This window comes from Salvia splendens, chromosome 12 (genome assembly GCF_004379255.2).
Source record: "Salvia splendens isolate huo1 chromosome 12, SspV2, whole genome shotgun sequence".
Taxonomy (NCBI): domain Eukaryota; kingdom Viridiplantae; phylum Streptophyta; class Magnoliopsida; order Lamiales; family Lamiaceae; genus Salvia; species Salvia splendens.
Window position 1 is genome coordinate 25124062 of NC_056043.1, and position 19451 is coordinate 25143512.

At 42.5% G+C, this 19451-nt stretch overlaps 2 long non-coding RNA genes across 2 annotated transcripts; both read left to right on the plus strand.

The window, feature by feature from the left end:
* Positions 1 to 12026: 12026 nt before the first annotated feature.
* On the plus strand, positions 12027 to 13710 carry LOC121758517. Its single transcript, XR_006041494.1, has 3 exons — positions 12027 to 12182; positions 13125 to 13187; positions 13655 to 13710. It is a non-coding gene; the product is annotated as an uncharacterized LOC121758517 (long non-coding RNA).
* Positions 13711 to 13803: 93 nt separating this feature from the next.
* Positions 13804 to 18880, plus strand: LOC121758518. The gene is made up of 2 exons (XR_006041495.1): positions 13804 to 15423; positions 18649 to 18880. It is a non-coding gene; the product is annotated as an uncharacterized LOC121758518 (long non-coding RNA).
* The last annotated feature ends 571 nt before the right edge of the window (positions 18881 to 19451 follow it).

Genomic DNA, 19451 nt, shown 5'->3' on the forward strand with positions numbered 1-19451 from the left:
CACTGTTCACACGCAACTGATCAACTTGGCTTCTTTTCTAGCCATTTTTCACTCATTTTCTGAGTTGATCAAGTTGATCCTGCACTTGCCGCTTTTACACTTTATAGCCCCTTGCACACTCAAATTCACCACTCTTTTCGCACATTATCAGCCATGTTAGTGTAATAAACCCTACAAAAGCATGTTTGTAACGAGCCCTATCAAACTGCTCACACTTAAACCATACTTGTCCTCTAGTATGAGAGAACAAAAAGAAAGGGGCAAGTTACATCATGGGTCCCTGACCGACTCCTAAAAACTAAACAGACTCACTGACTCAAAAGCAACACTTAAACAAACAATTACATCTCCATGTTTGAAACTGGCTCAACTTCTGGCAATATTCCCCAAGAGCGTAAGGTCATTCCAAATATTTTGCAGTCTCAAATTCCCCCCCCCCCTTGGTTCAGTCTGATCAGCCTATCAGTTCGTCAAGATAGCCCCTATTCTAGCCAATTGTTGGATTCACTCGGTCACTCATTTCTTACAAGAGATTTTATGACCATTCTTTCATTCATTTTGTCATACCACTGGTGCTTGAGTTCCATAGGCACAGACTAGTTCCTTAAGGTCTTTTATTAAGGTTGTAACGGGGCCAGGGGTTGTGATGTAGATAGGTAAGGTCATATGGGTCCTAAGTTCATAAGAAAACTCGAAGAAAACAACAAAGGACGTGTGAACTCACAAACAAAATTGGAGCAGCCTCCCTATTACACTTTTAGACTTCCCAAAATTGGACAACATCCATTGGCCATTTTGGCCTTATTCATCTAACTTTTCTACCGCGGGGTCAAGTTACATTATTTCCTGCCCTGCCTAAACTAGATTTTTTTTTGGTCAGGTTACATTTTCTCCTGCTCTTTATTTTACTATTTCTCTCTTTTTCTGGGTTAGGTTATAAGTGTCTGCCCTTTTCTCTTCTTTCTTTCTTTCTTTCTATCCCTTCTACCCCCAATTGATTAGCTACTCCATTCTATCCCCTTATTCACATGGCATGGAGGTTCATGGGTTCAATAGAAGGTGAATTCATAATGTAGGCTCAAATTGGATAACTAGGGGGTGCCCTTACAACGAGGCGGGTTCTTCTGATTCGAAAAGAAAGAGGTCCAACTGGTTATTTCCTATTGCCTTTAGTCCTCACTAGCCTATGTCATTTCCCTTTCAGCATCAAGTGGCAGCCACTCTATATTTTTTTATTTCAGTAGAAAGTGTTCTACTCTGGCTTATAACTCACTTTTAGAGGGCTTCACAGTTAGCTAAAAATCTGGGCTCTTTCATCGTTCTTACTTCGTCCAGACTGACTTCAACTTACTTTTTAGAAATAGGGTCTCACAATTCAACATGCATTTTTCTTCTTCATTCACTCTCACTAAGGGTTTTATGTCTTCTATTTTTGCCAGCTCATTCATGGTTTCCTAGGACAACTTGGACAAGCACATAAGGACTGATTCGACATGCTTCACTCAAATGACTCACTATCCTACCAATTGACCCATCAACTAATCAAGTTATGATTCGACATGCTTCGTTTAGTTGCCTCAGATGATTTAACAGGTAGAAAAAGTAAACATAGATAAGTCAAGTCATGCTTATGTCCAAATACTCCACACTACTCCCCCCTCTCACTTTATCTTAGCTTGCCCTCAAGCTAGCCTGATAAAGTGGAGAAGAGTAGTAAGTGTTGCAACAACAAACAGTCTAAAAATTTAAAAACCCTATTATCAAACAAAAACTTCTCACACTTAGACCTAGCATCGGGCTAAGTGGGAGAAAACACTACATCAAGCACAGAAAACATACAAACAAGACACAAACTTCTCACACTTAGACTGGGCACCAGGCTAAGTGTGAAGAAGACACGACAAACACATGTATACAAGAATTAAAAACAAAAACTAAAATTAATTGGTCAATGGGGGGGGGGAGTTCATCTCCTTGGCTGATCCCTTCTGGAGTCAGCTGTTCTGTGGTGGGAATCGTCTCGTCCAACCGGACGTCTGCTACCTGCCCCTTGGGCTACGTGTTGGGGAGCCCTTTGCCTCTGCGGGATTACCTCTCTGGCCATCAGGGACACCATCTCTCGCACCGCGTAGACCAATATCCTAACATCCTCGTTATGTTTCATCTGTATCTCCGTCTGGGATGATAGTAACTGCGTCTGGGCCTCGGAGCTAAGAGTTATTCTGTCAGTGTTTAGGGCTATCCGCTCCATCAGCCCTTCCATTCTGGTTCTCCAGTCATCTAGGTGTCCCACCAACTCCACAAGGCTGGAATGTCCAGGGGACACCTCAGGTGCAGCTGATGTAGAAGGCACAACATCTTCATCTTGTGTTGGCAGGACGGATGTTGCTGCTTCGATCCTTGCTCTTGTCTTTCCCTCCGTCTCAGTCACAACTACCTCCACCTACTTCTTCTTACTTTTCTTCTTGACAGCCCCCACCGACTGCGAACCTGGCCTAGTCACTTCGTAGAATTGAAGTACACCACCCTTCTATACCAAGACGCCTACATTTGTAAGGAATTGCACACCAAACTTCTCCGGTTGGGGCAGTAGGTCATCTTATGTATCCTTTCTATGATGGTCATCTCTACACAGTTCTTGAAGATGGCCCCTAGGATATGACAGTCATTCAGATTTCAGGCGGCGCGGCTAGAGATCGACTGACAGGTGCGCACAAGCCAATATCCCAAGTGCACCTTCATCTTTTTCATCATGCACCACATGAAGTATAATTCAGCTTCTGTGAGGGAGGCGATGGTGTTGGCTTGGCCTAGCAGATTTGCGCCTACAAAGACATGGGCTAGACGGAGGATGGGATTCCTGATGCAATCAGCTGTGGATGTTGTTGGTTGGTAAGCCTTAGTAACCCCCGGAACCATCTTTTCCTATGCGGCTTGCTCGTTGAACTCTGGGATATCCTTGGGAGCACCAATATCTCTCTCAAACCATTCAATTTCTTGGTCCGCAGTGTACAGGCCAAGTCTTACTGACCACTCCCTTATGCTCATTCTCATTTCTCTCGTAAACAGCCTGAAGCTGATAGACTCGGCTCCTACATCAGTAGAGTATGTGAAATGGAAAAAAGTGAAGAACTCCTGGGCCAACTCTATTGGCATCTTTGGTGAGCTTGGAACCAAAAGCCAGTCGAATCCTATCCCCGTGATATACTCCATGAATTCATCCACTGCTTCTAGCTCTTCCAAAGCCTCTTGGTTCAGTCGTCTTCCAGACCTTGCTTTCTTGCCTCGCTCGATCCTGGCTTCACATTCCTTTGTTAACTGGGGATCGTCGAATGTGATCATTCGTCCTAGCAAATCATTGTCCAGACGAACCTGCATCTTCTATTCTGGCCATTTTCGGCCTCTGCTCGGATGTACTCCTCTCCCCATCGTTCCTTCGCTTCGATCGGTGCTTCATCCTCAACGCTTCTTCTTCCTCATTATCATCTTCCTCGATCCTCTGCCTTCCTTCGTGGATTACCAGATGGTGAGAGGATGATTTCGCAGGTATAACAAAAACCAAGTAAACTTTTCACACTTACACCAGACATTGGGCTAAGTGGGAGATAGTGCCAAAAATCAAAATCATGCCGAAAACAAGAAAACAAGAGTAAAACAAGAACACATAGTCAAGAAAAAGACAAGAAATCCATAAACTTCTCACACTTAGACCAGACACTGGGCTAAGTGTGAGATGGATAAAAACATATAATTACCAACCAAAAACAAGAAATAAAACAGAGATTGTTTTGAAAATGAAACGAGCTGGGTAAGATGGTATACTAATTCCTCCTGGATGGCTGGGCAGGGTGGGTAGAGGTGGGCTTGGTCGGAGTAGAGGTATGCCTTCCTTGAGGGGAGCGAGTAGAGGGAGGTGGTGGGTACCTTGTGCTCGGTTGTCGCGCTAGGGCACTGGCCGGATCACGTACTGCCTCCAGCAGCCTCTCCATGACAGTCCCAATTATGTTCATCTGCACCAGATGGGCTTGAGAGTTCTCCACCAGCTGCGCCATCATTTGCTCCATGCGCAGCATCCAATCGACGTCTCTCTGGGCAGCCTCCTCTGTCTGCACTACCCTCGGGGTGGCCATTATCGCTAGCTGGGGCCCTTGATGTTTGCTCGGGCTGGCTGGGCGTTCAGGTTGCCTCTGTCTTGCTTCTAGTTGGCCCCTTGATTGCTCCCTCTGGCCGAGAGTGTAGAAGTGAAATCTCCCCTGGCTGCCTTTCTCCAACACCTGTATTCTGAAAAAGTAATCAATGTCAAACGTTTCAGGGGGAGGGCAACGAAGGGGGTGTCTAACACTCTCTTGATTATCCAGAATCCAGTTCCTCCGCAGATAAGCTCCCAGGAGATGGCACACGTTCAGGTGGCGAGCTGGGCGGGTAGCTATTTGATTGATTGAGTATGCCAGCCAGAACCCCAAGTGAACCTCGGCTAGAGCTCGGCTAGATTAATCATGGCTGTGGTGTTGGCTTGGCCCAAAAGGTTGCAGCCAAGGTATACATGAGTGAGGCGGAGGGCAGGGTCCACAATATGGTTCCCCCAGGACCCCGACGCCTTGAACGCTGGAGCTCGGTCGTGGCTGAGGGATTTCCAGACTGCTTGCTGGTAGAAATCGGCCTTCTTGTTCTCCATTGGCCACCTGATTGTTTGTATAGAGTCTCATTCGAATGGAGAACTCGTTAAGGCTCATGTGTTGCGGGCGGCCAAACACCCTAAATATGATGCTCGGGGCATCAAGGCCGGTTTCTCCAGTAAACCGGAAGGAGGTAAAGAACTCCTTCCCTAGGACTTCGAGGACATGGGTTTCATCTATATCCAGCAGCCACTTGAAGCCTATTCCGGTGATATACTTTGTGAATTTCTCCTCGACCCATATCTTTTCCACGGTGGGCTGGTGGAGCTTCTTCCCTGATTTGAGCCGCTTCTGCTTGGTGACCCTTTGATTGACCTCATCTTGCCACTTTGGGTTATCAAATTCAAGCATCCGCTTGAGGAGATCTGCGGTCAAGACCACAGACTTTTTAGAGTAGTTCACAGCAGTGGCTGGCTCAGGCCTCCCCATGCTTCGCCTGGACGTCTCGGTCCAACGCAGCTCACGCTCTCCGGTCTCACTGCCATCTTCATCATCACGTGGCAGTGGGGCGGCTAGTTGGTCAGCATCACGAAAGACTATCCCCTGGCCGAAAGGGCGTGTTCTTTTGGGGGAAGGCTGGGCTATCTCCTTCCCCTTCCTCTTCTTCTCTCTCCTTAGCTAGCTGTCATCCACAGCCTCTTCTTCATCGATAAGGTGCCGCACACGGCACGGCCTTCGGTGTAACTGCTTCTCCTCCCTTTCGAGGAAGTGTTCATCATCTTATGTCCTCAGGAAGTTCAGGTCTGCCCCCCTGCTCTGAAGCAAGATGTCGCTGAGGAGGGGTCGCAGATCTCCATGTCGTCGTCAATTTCCACCACTTCAATCGGTTTTGGCTCTTGGGTGTGGTTGGAGTTAGAGCCTCCGCCACTCGATGGTGACAGGATATTGAAGGCATGGGCGCCTTCTTCTTCTCTAGGGTTAGCTCGACCAGTCTCCTCGACTAGCATCTCAACGTCTGCCCCCTCCAGCCTCGAGGTAGGTATGCCCTCGGCGGGGTGAGCAATAGGCTGCTCAACGTCCTCCCCCTTCTCTATAACTTCTGGGTCATCCGCCGGCACGATTTCTCCACTGTAGTTGTCCACTAAATCCATTGGGTTAGATATGGGCTTGTGGGATTTAGGGGAGGGAGGCGGACTTTGTGTTTTGGGGGGGAGATGCTGGTGGAATTTGTGGAGAGGATGGTGGAATTTGGGGTAAGAAAGTAGGAACTGGGTTTTGAGATCTAGGAAAAACTAGATTTGCTCTGAGGTGGGCGAAAGCCGTCGCGACGTCCATCCCTATCGGAAGGCTATCGAGGAGCCTCTCCAATTGTGCTGAAAACTGCGGATCTACTGTAGGAAGTGAGAGGTGGAGCGGTGGTGCTAGGGTTTACAGGCGGCTCCACTGAGGCTGGGACGGAAGTCCGCCGTCCGCTGCCGCTGGTTCGGGAACCGCCCTTCCTTGAGGAGGTAGCTTGGTCGCTGGCTCCGTTCTTCTTTATTTTGGTGGTATTTTATGGATTTTCTGTGAAAACTGTGGCGCTTTGGGAGCTAGGGTTCACAATTTTGATAGAGAGAAAAGATGAGAGCGGATTTGGGTACGGTAAGCGCATGAGGAAAAAGAGATAAAGATTTCCGATAAAATCCCTTTTATTTGAAAGGGCGTCGTTTGGCTTCGCCACAACGCTTCGGCATTTGGGCGCGCCTTTTCATTCATCCCTATCCAAAAGGTTGGCTTCCCTTCGACGCTTCATCTCCCCTCGACACATCAGCAGTTAAGCGCGAATCTTCATTTCCATGCCTTAATCAAGCCACTGCATTTAGACCACAAAATACACCCAGCATCCAACTGATCAAGTGGACAACTCAATCTAGATGAATACTCAAATAATAACCACTCGATCAATGTAACCTTCTTTATATTTTCATATTATATATATATTAACTTTAATAAGGAAAAACATATTTACACTAAGTTACTAAGGAGTCAACTGAGTGCCCTTAGGATGTCACTTGATCAGTTTATAAATTTTGAAATCCACAGTTGGCTCGATCAAGCAACTACCCAAAGGTACCCAATTACTCCTTTTACCTGCGATCACTATAGAGATTCAGGTATGAGTAGTGAAGTTTCTTCCACTATGCACACCTCATTCTCGTCTCTGTAAGGCTTCACCCGTTGGCCATTCACCAAGAAGGAAGACGAATCAGTGTCGCTTCCTTGGAGTTCGATTGCTCCATTTGCACGTATGGCCACAATGGTATAGGGGCCTGCCCACCTTGACCTCAGCTTTCCCGGCATCAGTTTGAGTCTTGACTGGAAAAGCAACACCTTCTGCCCCACCTTGAGCTCCTTCCTTCGGATATTCTTGTCATGCCGCATCTTCGTTCTTTCTTTGTACCACATGACTGAATCATATGCATCGAGGCGAAGCTCTTCAAGCTCCTGCAGCTGTAATTTCCTCTCTTTGGTGCAGGCCTCTGCGTTCAAGTTCATCTCCTTAATAGCCCAGAAGGCTTGATGCTCAACCCCCACCGGTAGATGGCACATCTTCCCAAATACCAGTCGGTAAGGGGACATTCCGATCGGAGTTTTGAAGGCGGTTCTGTACGCCCAGAGCGCGTCCTCCAGTCGGCGGCTCCAGTCCTTCCTCGTAAGGTTCACTGTCTTTTCTAAGATCGCCTTGATCTCCCAGTTGGACACTTCAGCTTGGCCATTCGACTGAGGGTGGTAGGGTGTAGACAGTCGGTGGTGGACGCCGTATTTTCTCATCAGAGCTTCGATGGTCCGGTTGACGAAATGAGTGCCTTGATCAGAGATGATGGCCCGCGGTACCCCGTACCGGGTAAAGATATTTGACTTCAGAAATTTGGCTACCTCCTTGGACTCACAGGTCTTGGTTGCCTTGGCCTCGATCCATTTGGAAATATAGTCCACCGCCACCAGAATATACAGATTCCCTTTAGATGATGGGAAGGGTCCCATGAAATCCATCCCCCATACGTCGAAAATTTCATAGACTATCACGGGGATCTGCGGCATTTCATCTGTCGCTGAGATTTCTCCAGTCAATTGGCACCGCGGGCATCTCTTGCAAAACTCATAGGCATCTTTATGAATGGAGGGCCAATAAAACTTGCTGTCAAGCACCTTCCTCGCTTTTTCTTCAGACCGAAATGACCACCACAAGCTAGTGTGTGGCAGTGGACCAATACGTCCTCTTGTTCCCACTCGGGTATACACAGGCGGATGACTTGATCAGCTCCCATCTTTCACAAGTAAGGATCATCCCAATAGAAGTAGCGGGAGTCGCTTTTGATTTTCTGCTTAACTGCTCTCGTGACCTCAGTACTCGTGGGCAGTTCGCCTGTGACCAGATAATTGGCCATATCAGCAAACCATGGCTCCCCTCTCTGCTAGGTCTCCTTCCTCTCAGCTAGGTTGATCAAGTCAAGGCTGGACTTGACCAGGTACAGATGTTCTTCAGGAAATGCGTCAGAAATGGCTTCCCCATTGTCCTCTTGCATGATTCGGCTCAGGTGATCAGCCACTCTATTCTCCGAGCCCTTCTTGTCGACTGCCTCCCAGTCAAACTCTTGCAGAAGGAGTACCCATCTGATCAAGCGCGGCTTCGTCTCTTTCTTCGCTAGGAGGTATTTGATAGTCGCGTGGTCTGTGTAGACAATCACTTTTGAACCCAGCAAGTAGGGTCTGAATTTCTCGAAGGCGTAAACCACCGACAGCATCTCCTTCTCTATAGTATCATAATTCTTCTGCGCTTGATTGAGTCTTCGAAGCGTAGAATATCACGTGGCTTTTCCCATCGATCTTTTGGCCTAGCACCGCCCCTACTGCGTAACCGCTTGCGTCGCACATCACCTCGAAGGGGTGACTCCATTCGGGGGTGCGGATGATTGGCGCACTGATCAATCTGTCCTTCAAAATCTAAAAGGCGGCTTTGCAGGCATCGGAAAACTCAAACTCCACTTCATGTTGTAGCAGCCTCGTAAAGGGCTGGACAATCTTTGCAAAATCTTTTATGAAGCGTCTGTAAAAGCATGCATGGCCCAGGAAAGCCCGGATTTCCTTTTGATTGGTTGGGTATAGAAGCTTTGCAATAACAACCACCTTGGCTTGATCAACTTCAATTCCCCTGCTTGACACGACGTGGCCCAGGACAATGCCCTCAGTGACCATGAAATGACACTTCTCAAAATTTAAGACCAGGTCCTTCTGTCGGCACCTCTCCAGCACTCTGTTCAGGCTATGAAGATCGCTATACAATCTTCGAGCAGGTCGAAAAAGATACTCATCATGTACCTTTGGAACGTTCCTGGTGCATTGCAAAGACCAAAGGGCATCCTCATATACGCATACGTCCCGAAAGGGCATGTGAAAGTTGTCTTTTCCTGATCTTCGGGGTCCACATAAATTTGAAAATACCCACTGCAGCCATCTAGAAAGCAAAAATACTGCTTACCCGCTAATCTCTTGAGCATCTGGTCAATGAAGAGTAGTGGAATAATATCTTTCCTTGTAGCATCATTCAATTTCCGATAATCAATACACATCCTCCACCATGTAACCAACCTCGTGGGCACCAGCTCGTTCTTGTCATTCTTAACCACTTGAGTTCCAGACTTCTTTGGTACCATGTGTACTGGGCTGACCCATTTGCTGTCAGGAATGGAGTAAATAATCCCCAATGCTAATAGCTTTAACACTTCTTTCAGAACCTCTTCTCTCATGTTGGAGTTCAGTTTCCTTTGTTGCTTTCTATGAGCTTTCGCACCATCTTCGAGGCATATGTGATGCATGCAGAGGTCAGGGCTGATCCCGACCAAGTCCGACAAAGTCCATCCAATAGCTTTCTGGTTCCTCCTCGGTACTTCCAATAACTCTTCTTTTTGTTTCTCTGTCAACTGGCTGTTGATGATGTCTGGAAAGGTTTCCTCATCCCCGAGGTAGGCATGCTTTAATCCTGGGGGTAATGTCTCCAACTCCTTCTTAGGAGTGACCGCCTCTTGGGGCAATAGGTTTCTCTCCATATTCTTTGCTGCTAGCTCTCCAAAATCGGGCACCTTTTCCAAACTGCTCAGTTGAGCAAAACCAGTTGATCCAGTTAAAGTCGACTTCTGGCAGAATCCCATGATTGTATCGTTGATCTCTTCATCGGTCATATTCTGTGTCAAAAGTGTCTCACACCATCCAGAATCACCATCCAGGATCCTCTTCTTCAATCGAGTCGTTCAATTTAGCAGCTGCAAGCTGCTCCTCCAAGAGTTCAGTCTCAAGAAATTCTTGGACTAATGGGTAAATCACATCTAACGAATGAAGATTTTCAGTATCCAAAGGTTTTTTCATTGCTTCATCAATATTGAAAGTGAATTTCTCCCCATGATAATCCAAGCAAATTGTACCGTCACTCACATCAATTATAGTTTTGGCCGTTCGCAAGAATGGCCTCCCCAACAACACTCCACTGGACTCGCCAGCTTCAGACTCATTCATACGGATCACGTGAAAATCTACAGGGTAGAGGAAGTCATGCACCCTCACAATTACATTTTCCAGTACTCCTTCAGAACTAATGCATGATCTGTCTGCAAGCTGGATAACCACCTTTGTATCTACTAAGCTGACTCCAATCAATCTCTAGTAAACCGAGAAAGGTAGTACATTAATAATATTTACTCAACCTGAGAGTGATTTTGCTAATGTTAGCCTTGTCCGGCATCTTGACAGTCGCGGGGATCTCACCATCATATCCACGTATTTCATTCAACGTCGTGGCCATCTGGGATAATTGTTTAGTCAGCATATCCATAGTCATTTTTTGCTCTTGTTGGGCGTCTTGTATCTTATGCATCAAGTCATTATTGGCTTGCATGTTTCCTTGAATGTGCTGCTGAGAATTCAGCAAATCCCCTACTACATCATCAATTTGCCTCGGCAATTTGGAATTTGGCTGGTTAGCATTATTTCCCGATGGGTGATTCGACGAAGACCCCAGTCCTTGGTGGAAGTTCCCATGTGGCCGTTGATTACCATGCTGCTGTGACTGAGTGTTCTGGTTGTTGTACTGGTATCCTCTCTGATGTGGTGGAACATAGGAAACCATTTGGTTGTTTTGATTCCGGTTTTGCCAATTAGATTGGTTACCTTGTCCTCTGTTATTATTCCAATTGTTTTGACCATCTTGGTTACGGTCCTGCCAATGAGGTTGCTCTTCCGACTGTGGTGAAATAGCTAATAGCTGGTGGCTGCTGATAACTTACTGCTGGAGGTTGCTGATAGGTAATTGCCAGTGGTGGTTGTTGAGTTGTGTTCGGATCTGACCATCTGAAATTTGGATGATCCCTCCATGGGGCATCCTTGATCTTCCACTGATTCCAATTTGGGTTCTGACTCCAATTCCTAGCTGCATTCGCCTGCGCTTGGAAATTTTGTTTTCCTGAATGCCCATAGCAAGGATACACCTCATCTTGACTCGATGAAACCTTCACCTTTTCCACAGGAATAGGCTGTGTGTTTTTCTCCATGGCAAACAATATAACTTTTTCCATCCGATCCATTCGTGCCTCCATCCTATCCTCTGTTGTGTCCACAGTGGTGTTTGCTGTCACTCGTCTCATTATCAGGGCTCTGGGAAAATCATACGTTTTCTTAGCATTCACCAGCCTCTCCAGCACTCTCTTGGCTTCACTTACCTTTAGTTTCGAGAAATCACCTCCATTGGAAGAATTCATCAGATCCTTGTTCTCCGGTGTCATCCCTTCAAAGAAATTGTTAAAGATTTCCGCCTCCATCATAAGGTTGTTTGGGCAGGCGTCCAACATTCCTTTGAACCTATTCCAATACTGAGTCAAAGGCTCATCGCATTCTTGATGGGCTCTCTGGATCTCCTTCTTCAGCGCATCAGTCTTTGTGGAAGGGAAGAAGTAATTCAGGAATTGAGATCTAAAATCAGCCCACGTTCTAATGGAGTTGGTCGGTAGCCTCATGAACCAAGCATCGGGTTCTGCTTTTAAAGCGAAAGGGATCACCCTAAGCCTGTAGTCGTCCTCGGTTGATCCAGCTGGACGTTTTGTAATCCCAAAAATCTTGCACAAATCATGTAAGAACTCATATGGGCTCTCGGTTGGTGTAGCGCCCGACTTTTCCCTATTCCTTTAAGTTGTTTTTGGATTACTGTCGAATTTTTTTTACCAAATATCGTTCCGTTTTATTTTGAGAGCCTATGAATTTTCTTTAAGAAGTCAAAATATTAATTAATTAATTATTCTAATCCTGCAGTCAAATTCTCAGTTTCCTTCTCCTAATTTCATTCTACACGTCTTTTTTCCATCAATATCTCTAATCCCTAAAATCTCTCCAACCACAAAATCCATCAATATCCATATGAATATATATATCAACTTCTCCACATATTTCACGTTTCACGCATCCAAATTTTTGATAGAAGAAATCGAGAGAGAGTAGAGAGACTCTGATTTCTGCCACCCAATTCTTTCATGCAATTGCAAGGTATTTTTTTTTTCCCTCTCCAATCAGAAATTTCCACGTTTTGAGTTCTATGGCATATCATTCATTATTTCACGGTAGTTCACGCAAGCTTTAATCTTTAGTCTCTTGAGCCCAATTGTTGTTTCAATTACTCTTTACGAAAATCAAATAAAACCGTAATTAGAATTAGGGAGCTTAGTTGTCAAAGCCGAAGGTGGAGGCTGTGCTGCCTGACTGGAGTGCGCCGGCTGGAATCCACGGCGACGGCGGAGGCAGACGCGGCGGCGACGGAGGGGTGGTGCTGCAGTGAGGTAGAAAGAGGAGAGAATTTGAGAAAGAGAGTTTGGTGTCTCCTAATTTGGAATTTATGAGAAGAGAGAGAGGGGAGCCAGAATTGAGAAGGCGGGAGCTCGGCGACAACAGAGCTGTGATAGAAACGGTGAGGAGAGAATTGCGTGAGGGAGAGATGGGAAACTGTGGCTTATTCTTTTTATCAATTGGGGGTTGAAAGGAGAATTAAGTGGAGGCAGGGAGATATACGCGTGGTGGATTGGAGTGTACTATGTTACTAATCCTTTTTTCTTTTCTTTTGGGATAGCTGAGAGAGAGATACAGTGGAGACGGATGGGAGTATACGTGTAATTTAGTAATGAGAAGTGTGCCCTTTAGTTCCATATTTTAAAGTTAACTACTACCTCTTTAATATTATTTTAATGATTGATTCATATAGTAAACATATAGTTATATACGTATGTATATGTCAAGTATTGGTATATGTTGTGAAGGGAGTATAGGTGTGGTATGAATGGGAGTTAATTAAATCCGAAATTAATCGAAGAGATCAAGTCTTAATTGGGAAGAATTTATAATTTCACCGATAAAGATAATTGAAGCCGTAGGATGCATGCATTGTTAAATTTATTTTGCAAAGTCTAATTTTGCATATTATGATATTTCAAAAAGGGTGAACTTGTGCACGATTGTTGCGGTTGGAACAAGAAAGTGTTGAGGAGTTAACCATTTGAGGTGGGCTTTCTTTTTAAATAAGGGCTATGCCCTAAGTATATTTTTATGTGAAAATGATATGAATATTTGACATGCCGTGTTTTGTTTTATTCTATGGAACCTATCTGATGTGGCTTTTGCCATCAATGGATAATCGAATTCGGGTCTGTCTAGGGAGTGAGTCCCTATTCAGGCTAGTGTACACCTATGGAGATCGTGAGCCGTCTTTAGGGTCGGCCGGTCTAGTGACTTGGAATGTGGCCACATTCTTTGTCATCAATGGATCAGATATGGTAGACATCTATGGGAAAATGACTGCAGTCACGAGTTTTACGATGGAAATGATTTTAGTGTCTTGGGAAATTTCTAAAGTTAAAACCCCAAGGTCACTCAATGGTGGCATGATAAATACTTTTATAAAATGTTTTCGGCATGAGTCCACTGAGTGCATCAAGTACTCAGCCCTGCTTTTCTTTTAAAAATTGCAGGTTGAGCGTGACGGGTGCGGTGGGTGTTGAGCAAGACCGTTGAAGAAATTAAGTGTTTAGAATGTGTCATGTCTTCACACGTGGCATATTCCTTCTCTCGAAATGCTTCCGCTAAGTAGTTGTCTTTCTTTTGAGTTCTTGTATCGCTGAAATATTATTCATTTTCGAGTTGTGTTGTTTTCCCCTTTCTTCCCCGCTTCTTTAATCATCCCCTAGTCGCGATCAACCGTGTTTTCTATCCTTAGAAAATGCGGGCGTGACAGTTGGTCTCCCATAATATTAGGGCATGACGGCAAGTACGTTGTTCTTCACATGTATATTCGCCTGCCCTGGGGTCACCACTATTGCCTGAGCTAGTTCTCAGATAAGTGAGCGTTGAGAGACCCGATCTCGGGATCATTATCTACCAGTGCTGCCATCCTGACTGGTCCTTCTTCTGTAACAGTCTCCTCCTTCGACTCAGCAAATAGGTTCTAATCTTCCTCCCCTTCTGAGCTTGTATTAGATGGCCCTCCCGTGTTCAGTCCAGATCTAGTAATGACCAGGTTGGCTGCTTCTCGGATCCTCCAGTTGGATTCTGTATCTCTCCAGTTGGTCGTATTATTCCAGTGCCTAGAGTTCAGGCCTCTGTTTATAAACTGAAAAAGAAAAAGAAAATAACATGATTAAAAATATGTACACCAAATATCTCAAACACAAGCACATATAACGCCATACATCCTCGGCGACGGCGCCATTTGAAAGCTGGGTTTTCCCCTTAAACTTCTTTAAACTGAAGTACTCAAAGTTCACATGTAAATTAAAACATGTAGATCATGCGCAACTTGATCAGGTCAGACAATAGAAGGTTCAAGCTGGACGATAATTACTGGTCGTTGGGTGCCTGAACGGAGAGACTCAGGGCTTTCAAGACTTTAACCTACAATACTATAGATTAGTAAAGGGAAGTAAGGGTTGAATCCCTCAGGGACAAATGCGAGTGGAGTTGGGGTTGAGACATTTGGGAGGTTTGGCTGCGGCCACGTTTTTTAGTGGGTTAAGTTTAAACTAAGGGAAAGGAAACTGGTCAACTAACTAAACTAAACTGATCAAACTAGACTAGAGACATCATAACTAAGGAAAGGTAACTTGATCAACTAAGCTAAGAACTGAAAGGTAAAAAGCAACTTGGGACCACTAACACAAAATAAGTGCATTACCTAAAAAGCTGTAAACATCGAAAAGGTGACAAAGACTACAATCCTAACAAACTACTACCTTTTCTTCGCTAAGCAGCTAAATAAAACAACGGAAGCAGAACTAAACAGAACAACAAGCATAAAAACAGAAATCAGACAAATCAAACTCAGATCTATATGAAATCGACGTAAAGCAAAGCAGATCTAAAGTATCTATCCTATTCTCATGCAAGTTGACGAACTAAAATGTAAATCTACCTACGAGAAAACATAAACAACGCAGAACTAAAGCAAACAAAAGCAATCAAAACAGAAAACATCAGATCCAACACAACTTGAACTAAAAACTTCATTTCATAAACGATCTTCGGTAAACCTAACTAAAACAGAATTCCAAACAAGGATTCAAGAAACGATTAATGATGGAAAGGAAACTAGAGTAGCAACTGGAAGGAAAACATTAAAAACAACTAAGCAACGGAAATGATGAACTAAAAACCCTAGGGATGCAACTAAAGCTCCAACTACAAAGACTTCTATGCAGATCCAGGTTCTTCCTTCCTTGACGAGGAAGAAGAGATGAAAACAGAGGTGAGAACGGTGACTCATGTTGCTAACTTCTTACTACATGCTAAGAAAATAAGGTGAAAATGAGGTGACTGAAGGTGATGATGGTATCGAACTCCCTTCTTGTGTGCACTCTCTCCGTATTTATAGGATGATGTTGGGCCCAAATCCGTAGGGTAAGCTCATCTTGTCTTGACATTTTATACCCTTGAGATGACATCTTTTCTTCTCCATCCTTTGACTCATCACTTCATGTGGTAAACTCCACTTGATCAACTTGTCAGCTGGGCAGGCTTCACTGTTCACACGCAACTGATCAACTTGGCTTCTTTTCTGGCCATTTTTCGCTCCTTTTCTGAGTTGATCAAGTTGATCCTGCACTTGCCGCTTTTACACTTTATAGCCCCTGCACACTCAAATCCACCACTCTTTTCACACATTATTAGCCATGTTAGTGTAATAAACCCTACAAAACCATGCTTGTAACGAGCCCTATCAGTTGGACCCCACATTTCACTTTGAATGGGATGCAAGAGAAATATGTAGATGGCAAATTGGCTAACAAAATGTGCAGTTTGAATAATGGCATACGAAATCATGAGATTTAATATTCTCAATTGTCCCTCAAATTCTAATGAAGATGAAATAATATTATGTTGTTGGAGCCGAAAAATTATATGAGAACAAAATGGTTCACGACTTAAATAATGTCATCTATTAAGATGCAAAACAACGTTGTCCTATTAAAATAGCTTTTTTTTCTTTTCATTTTATTTTCTTTTATTGTCGATTGTCTATAGTCAAGATGCAGCAACGTGGCTAACTTTTGTTCGCCTTATTCCAGCTAGGGGTGCACAAACCGAATCGAACCGTCGGTTAACTGCCGGTTTGGAACCGCTGGTTCATAAACCGGAACAAGAACTAGCGTGGCGGTTCCGAACCGCCGGACGGTTCGGCGGTTCATACGGTTCGGTTCAGGTTCAACATTTTGAGGAACCGGAACCGGCAGTTCAAATAAATTTAAAAAATAAATATTTATTATTTATAAAAATTTATTAATTTTTTAAAATTTAAAAATTAATTCACAAATAAATAAATACAACAATTTTATAATAGCCCATATTTATTTATTGGGCCTGTGAATTCTAAGAAACTATTCTTGGTTGCTTCTCTTTTATAGAGATATCCTTGAATATTTTGTGTTTCACTTTGAATGTGGGACAAAATGTGTTGAAGTATTTTCTTTTATAACTACTTGTTTAGATTAAACATTCATCATTTTTCAATTTGGGATGCAAAACTTTCTTTTGTATTCTACTTTTCTTTATTTTTTACTATTTTTTATTATTCACTAACTTTATCTTTATTTTTGTCATGATTCTTTTTCTAAGACAAATATATAGATAATAATAATAGCATCAACTAGAATAGTTTAGTTAGAATAGTTTAATTAAATTTGAATGTTACATGTTGCTCATAATTTGTATATTTATAGAATGTGGACGCGTTCAAATAATTGGATTTAAATGTAGGTATGTTGCTCATTTTTCTTAAATTAAAATGTGAAAAAAATAACAATTAATATAATTTTTATAATAATGATAAAAATAGACAATTAAAGAATGATTTGTATAGCGGTATAATATAATTTATATATTTATATTGTGACATCCCTAACCTGAAACATGCATCATTTTGCATATTGACAAATTTTTATTTATCTATGCATATTTATATTATTAGTTGTATAATAAATATTATATATATGATATTTATATATTTATATATGTTACATAAATATTAAAAAGGTATAAAGGTGTGCATGGGAGTATATACGTTGTAGATATTATAAATGAGTATTATTTAATAGTTGTGCTTAGTTAATATAGTTAGATAATAATTATGTATAAACTAAATATATATGTGTGTATATATAGGTACAAAAGAAAAACGTTTTCCTGCTTATATTTATATAAATATATCTAGTTGATGCTCTTGGGATTATGTTAAGTATAAGTGGAGTATATCTATATGTGCATAAAATATTTTACGTAAAGCATATATATGTATAATATATTCCATGTAATATGTTAAAAATACATGAGTGTTTGGAGTTCTTTATATTATTATATGTTACTAATCAAATGAGTACTTTTTTAATATATTAAGTTGCAGTACAACATTTTATGGAATAACACGTTTCAAGTTTTTCATTTTAACGCGTCTTTCTTTAAAAAATGGATAAGGTGAGTTAGCCAGTTTAAGCCGACATATTTATACATAAGAGATGACAGTTACCTTGGGGGAAGGAAATAGAAAAATAAAACATAAGAAAGGCAAAGTTGGAGACGTAGATTAAAAAGTAAAATTCTAGGTAGTTATGCACTAAATGAAATAGAATGCAGCTCTCGGATTCAAGGTTAGACGTTTACGCATGTAGTTTTAAAATATGTATATATTTTTGTTGTTGATTAAATGTATCGTCTGATAATAGGATCGAGAAACTGCCTAGTAGACAAATTTCGAATTTGGTTAGATTAGCTGTCGTAATCAGTTCATATAAATCACACTTTTAATTTTACATACGTTATTGTTACGCAGTTAAGGGCTATGTAAGATTAATGTGAATATTTGGATTATATGAGGTGAACCTAATATAGTTGTGTTATTTGGAATTATTTTGTGGAATGTAATATGGATATATGATTAGTGCAATGAATATATAAGTGGTGCAATTGATATGTTTTTATGTGGCATTAGAATATCTTGAATCATTGGATTAAAGAGAATATGTAACAGTCTTGCCCTGGGTCTGATATCAATGGCAATAGACCTACGGGTCATATACAACGATAATAGACATACGGGTCAAAATAAAATATGCAAAGAGGGACCTTCGTGGAAATGTCAAATCAAAGAGGGGCCTTTGTGGAAATGTCAAAATGCAAAGAGGGGCCTTCGTGGAAATGTCAAATCAAAGACGGACCTTCGTGGAAAGGTCAAATAAATAAAAACGGACCTTCGGGTCGTATACAATGGAAATCCCGGGCAGATGCCAGACTTGATTTGTCAAAGAATAATAAACAGAATACAGTGACATATGCATATGAATATTAAATTGTTTATGATATTTATTACTTCTGGTGATATATGTTGGTGAAAGAATGTGTTTGATATTTGTGTGTAAAATTAAAGGTAAGGTTTATATACATTGAGTTGTGGCTCATATAAATCACTATTATTTTTCAGGAATAAGATATTAGTGAAGTTTTTGGTTGACGTGGGTCGTAGGAATTGCACGTGTTATCAGGTTCGGCGGCTGACGCGTTTTGGCAACCTTCTCCTCCTCATCATTTTTTCATGTAGATATATGGGTAGTATATATAGTGGTGAGAGGGTCCCACTACGGTTTAGAATGTTTTGAAATATGTACTTGTTAAATGTTGGTTTTTGAAATTATATAATATTTGTGTTTTATTTACTTGACGTGTGGATTATTTATTTTAAATTTTGAATTTATTACTATAAGTAGCTATATCAGATAGGGTTGGGTGTGACATATATATTAGTAGTAGACTAATAGTATGATCTTGTATAATACTCCCTCCGTCCCTGAAAATTTGTCACCTATTTCCTTTTTCGTTCGTCCCACAAAATTTATCACCTTTGAAATTTACCTAAAATAGACCATCAAAATACCCTTCATTTTCCCCCCAAATTACCCCATCTGCCATTAATGGGAATTGAATTCTCATTAATCATCATCAACAACCCGCCACCCACCCACCCACATTTATCTCTCTCCCCACATTAAATGAGTAATCCCACCGCACCTCCTTGGTTCTCGGTGGTCGATCTCGTCGTCCCTGACACCCCCATTGATCTCGTTGTCCCTGACACCCCCATCGATCTCGTCGTCCTTGACTCCTCCATCGACCTCGTCGTCCCTGACTCCCTTATCAAAATCGTAGTCCCTGACTCCCCCGTCGACTCATTCGTCCCTAACACTCCCGATGACTCCTTCGTCCTTGAAACACTCTTCGACTCATTCG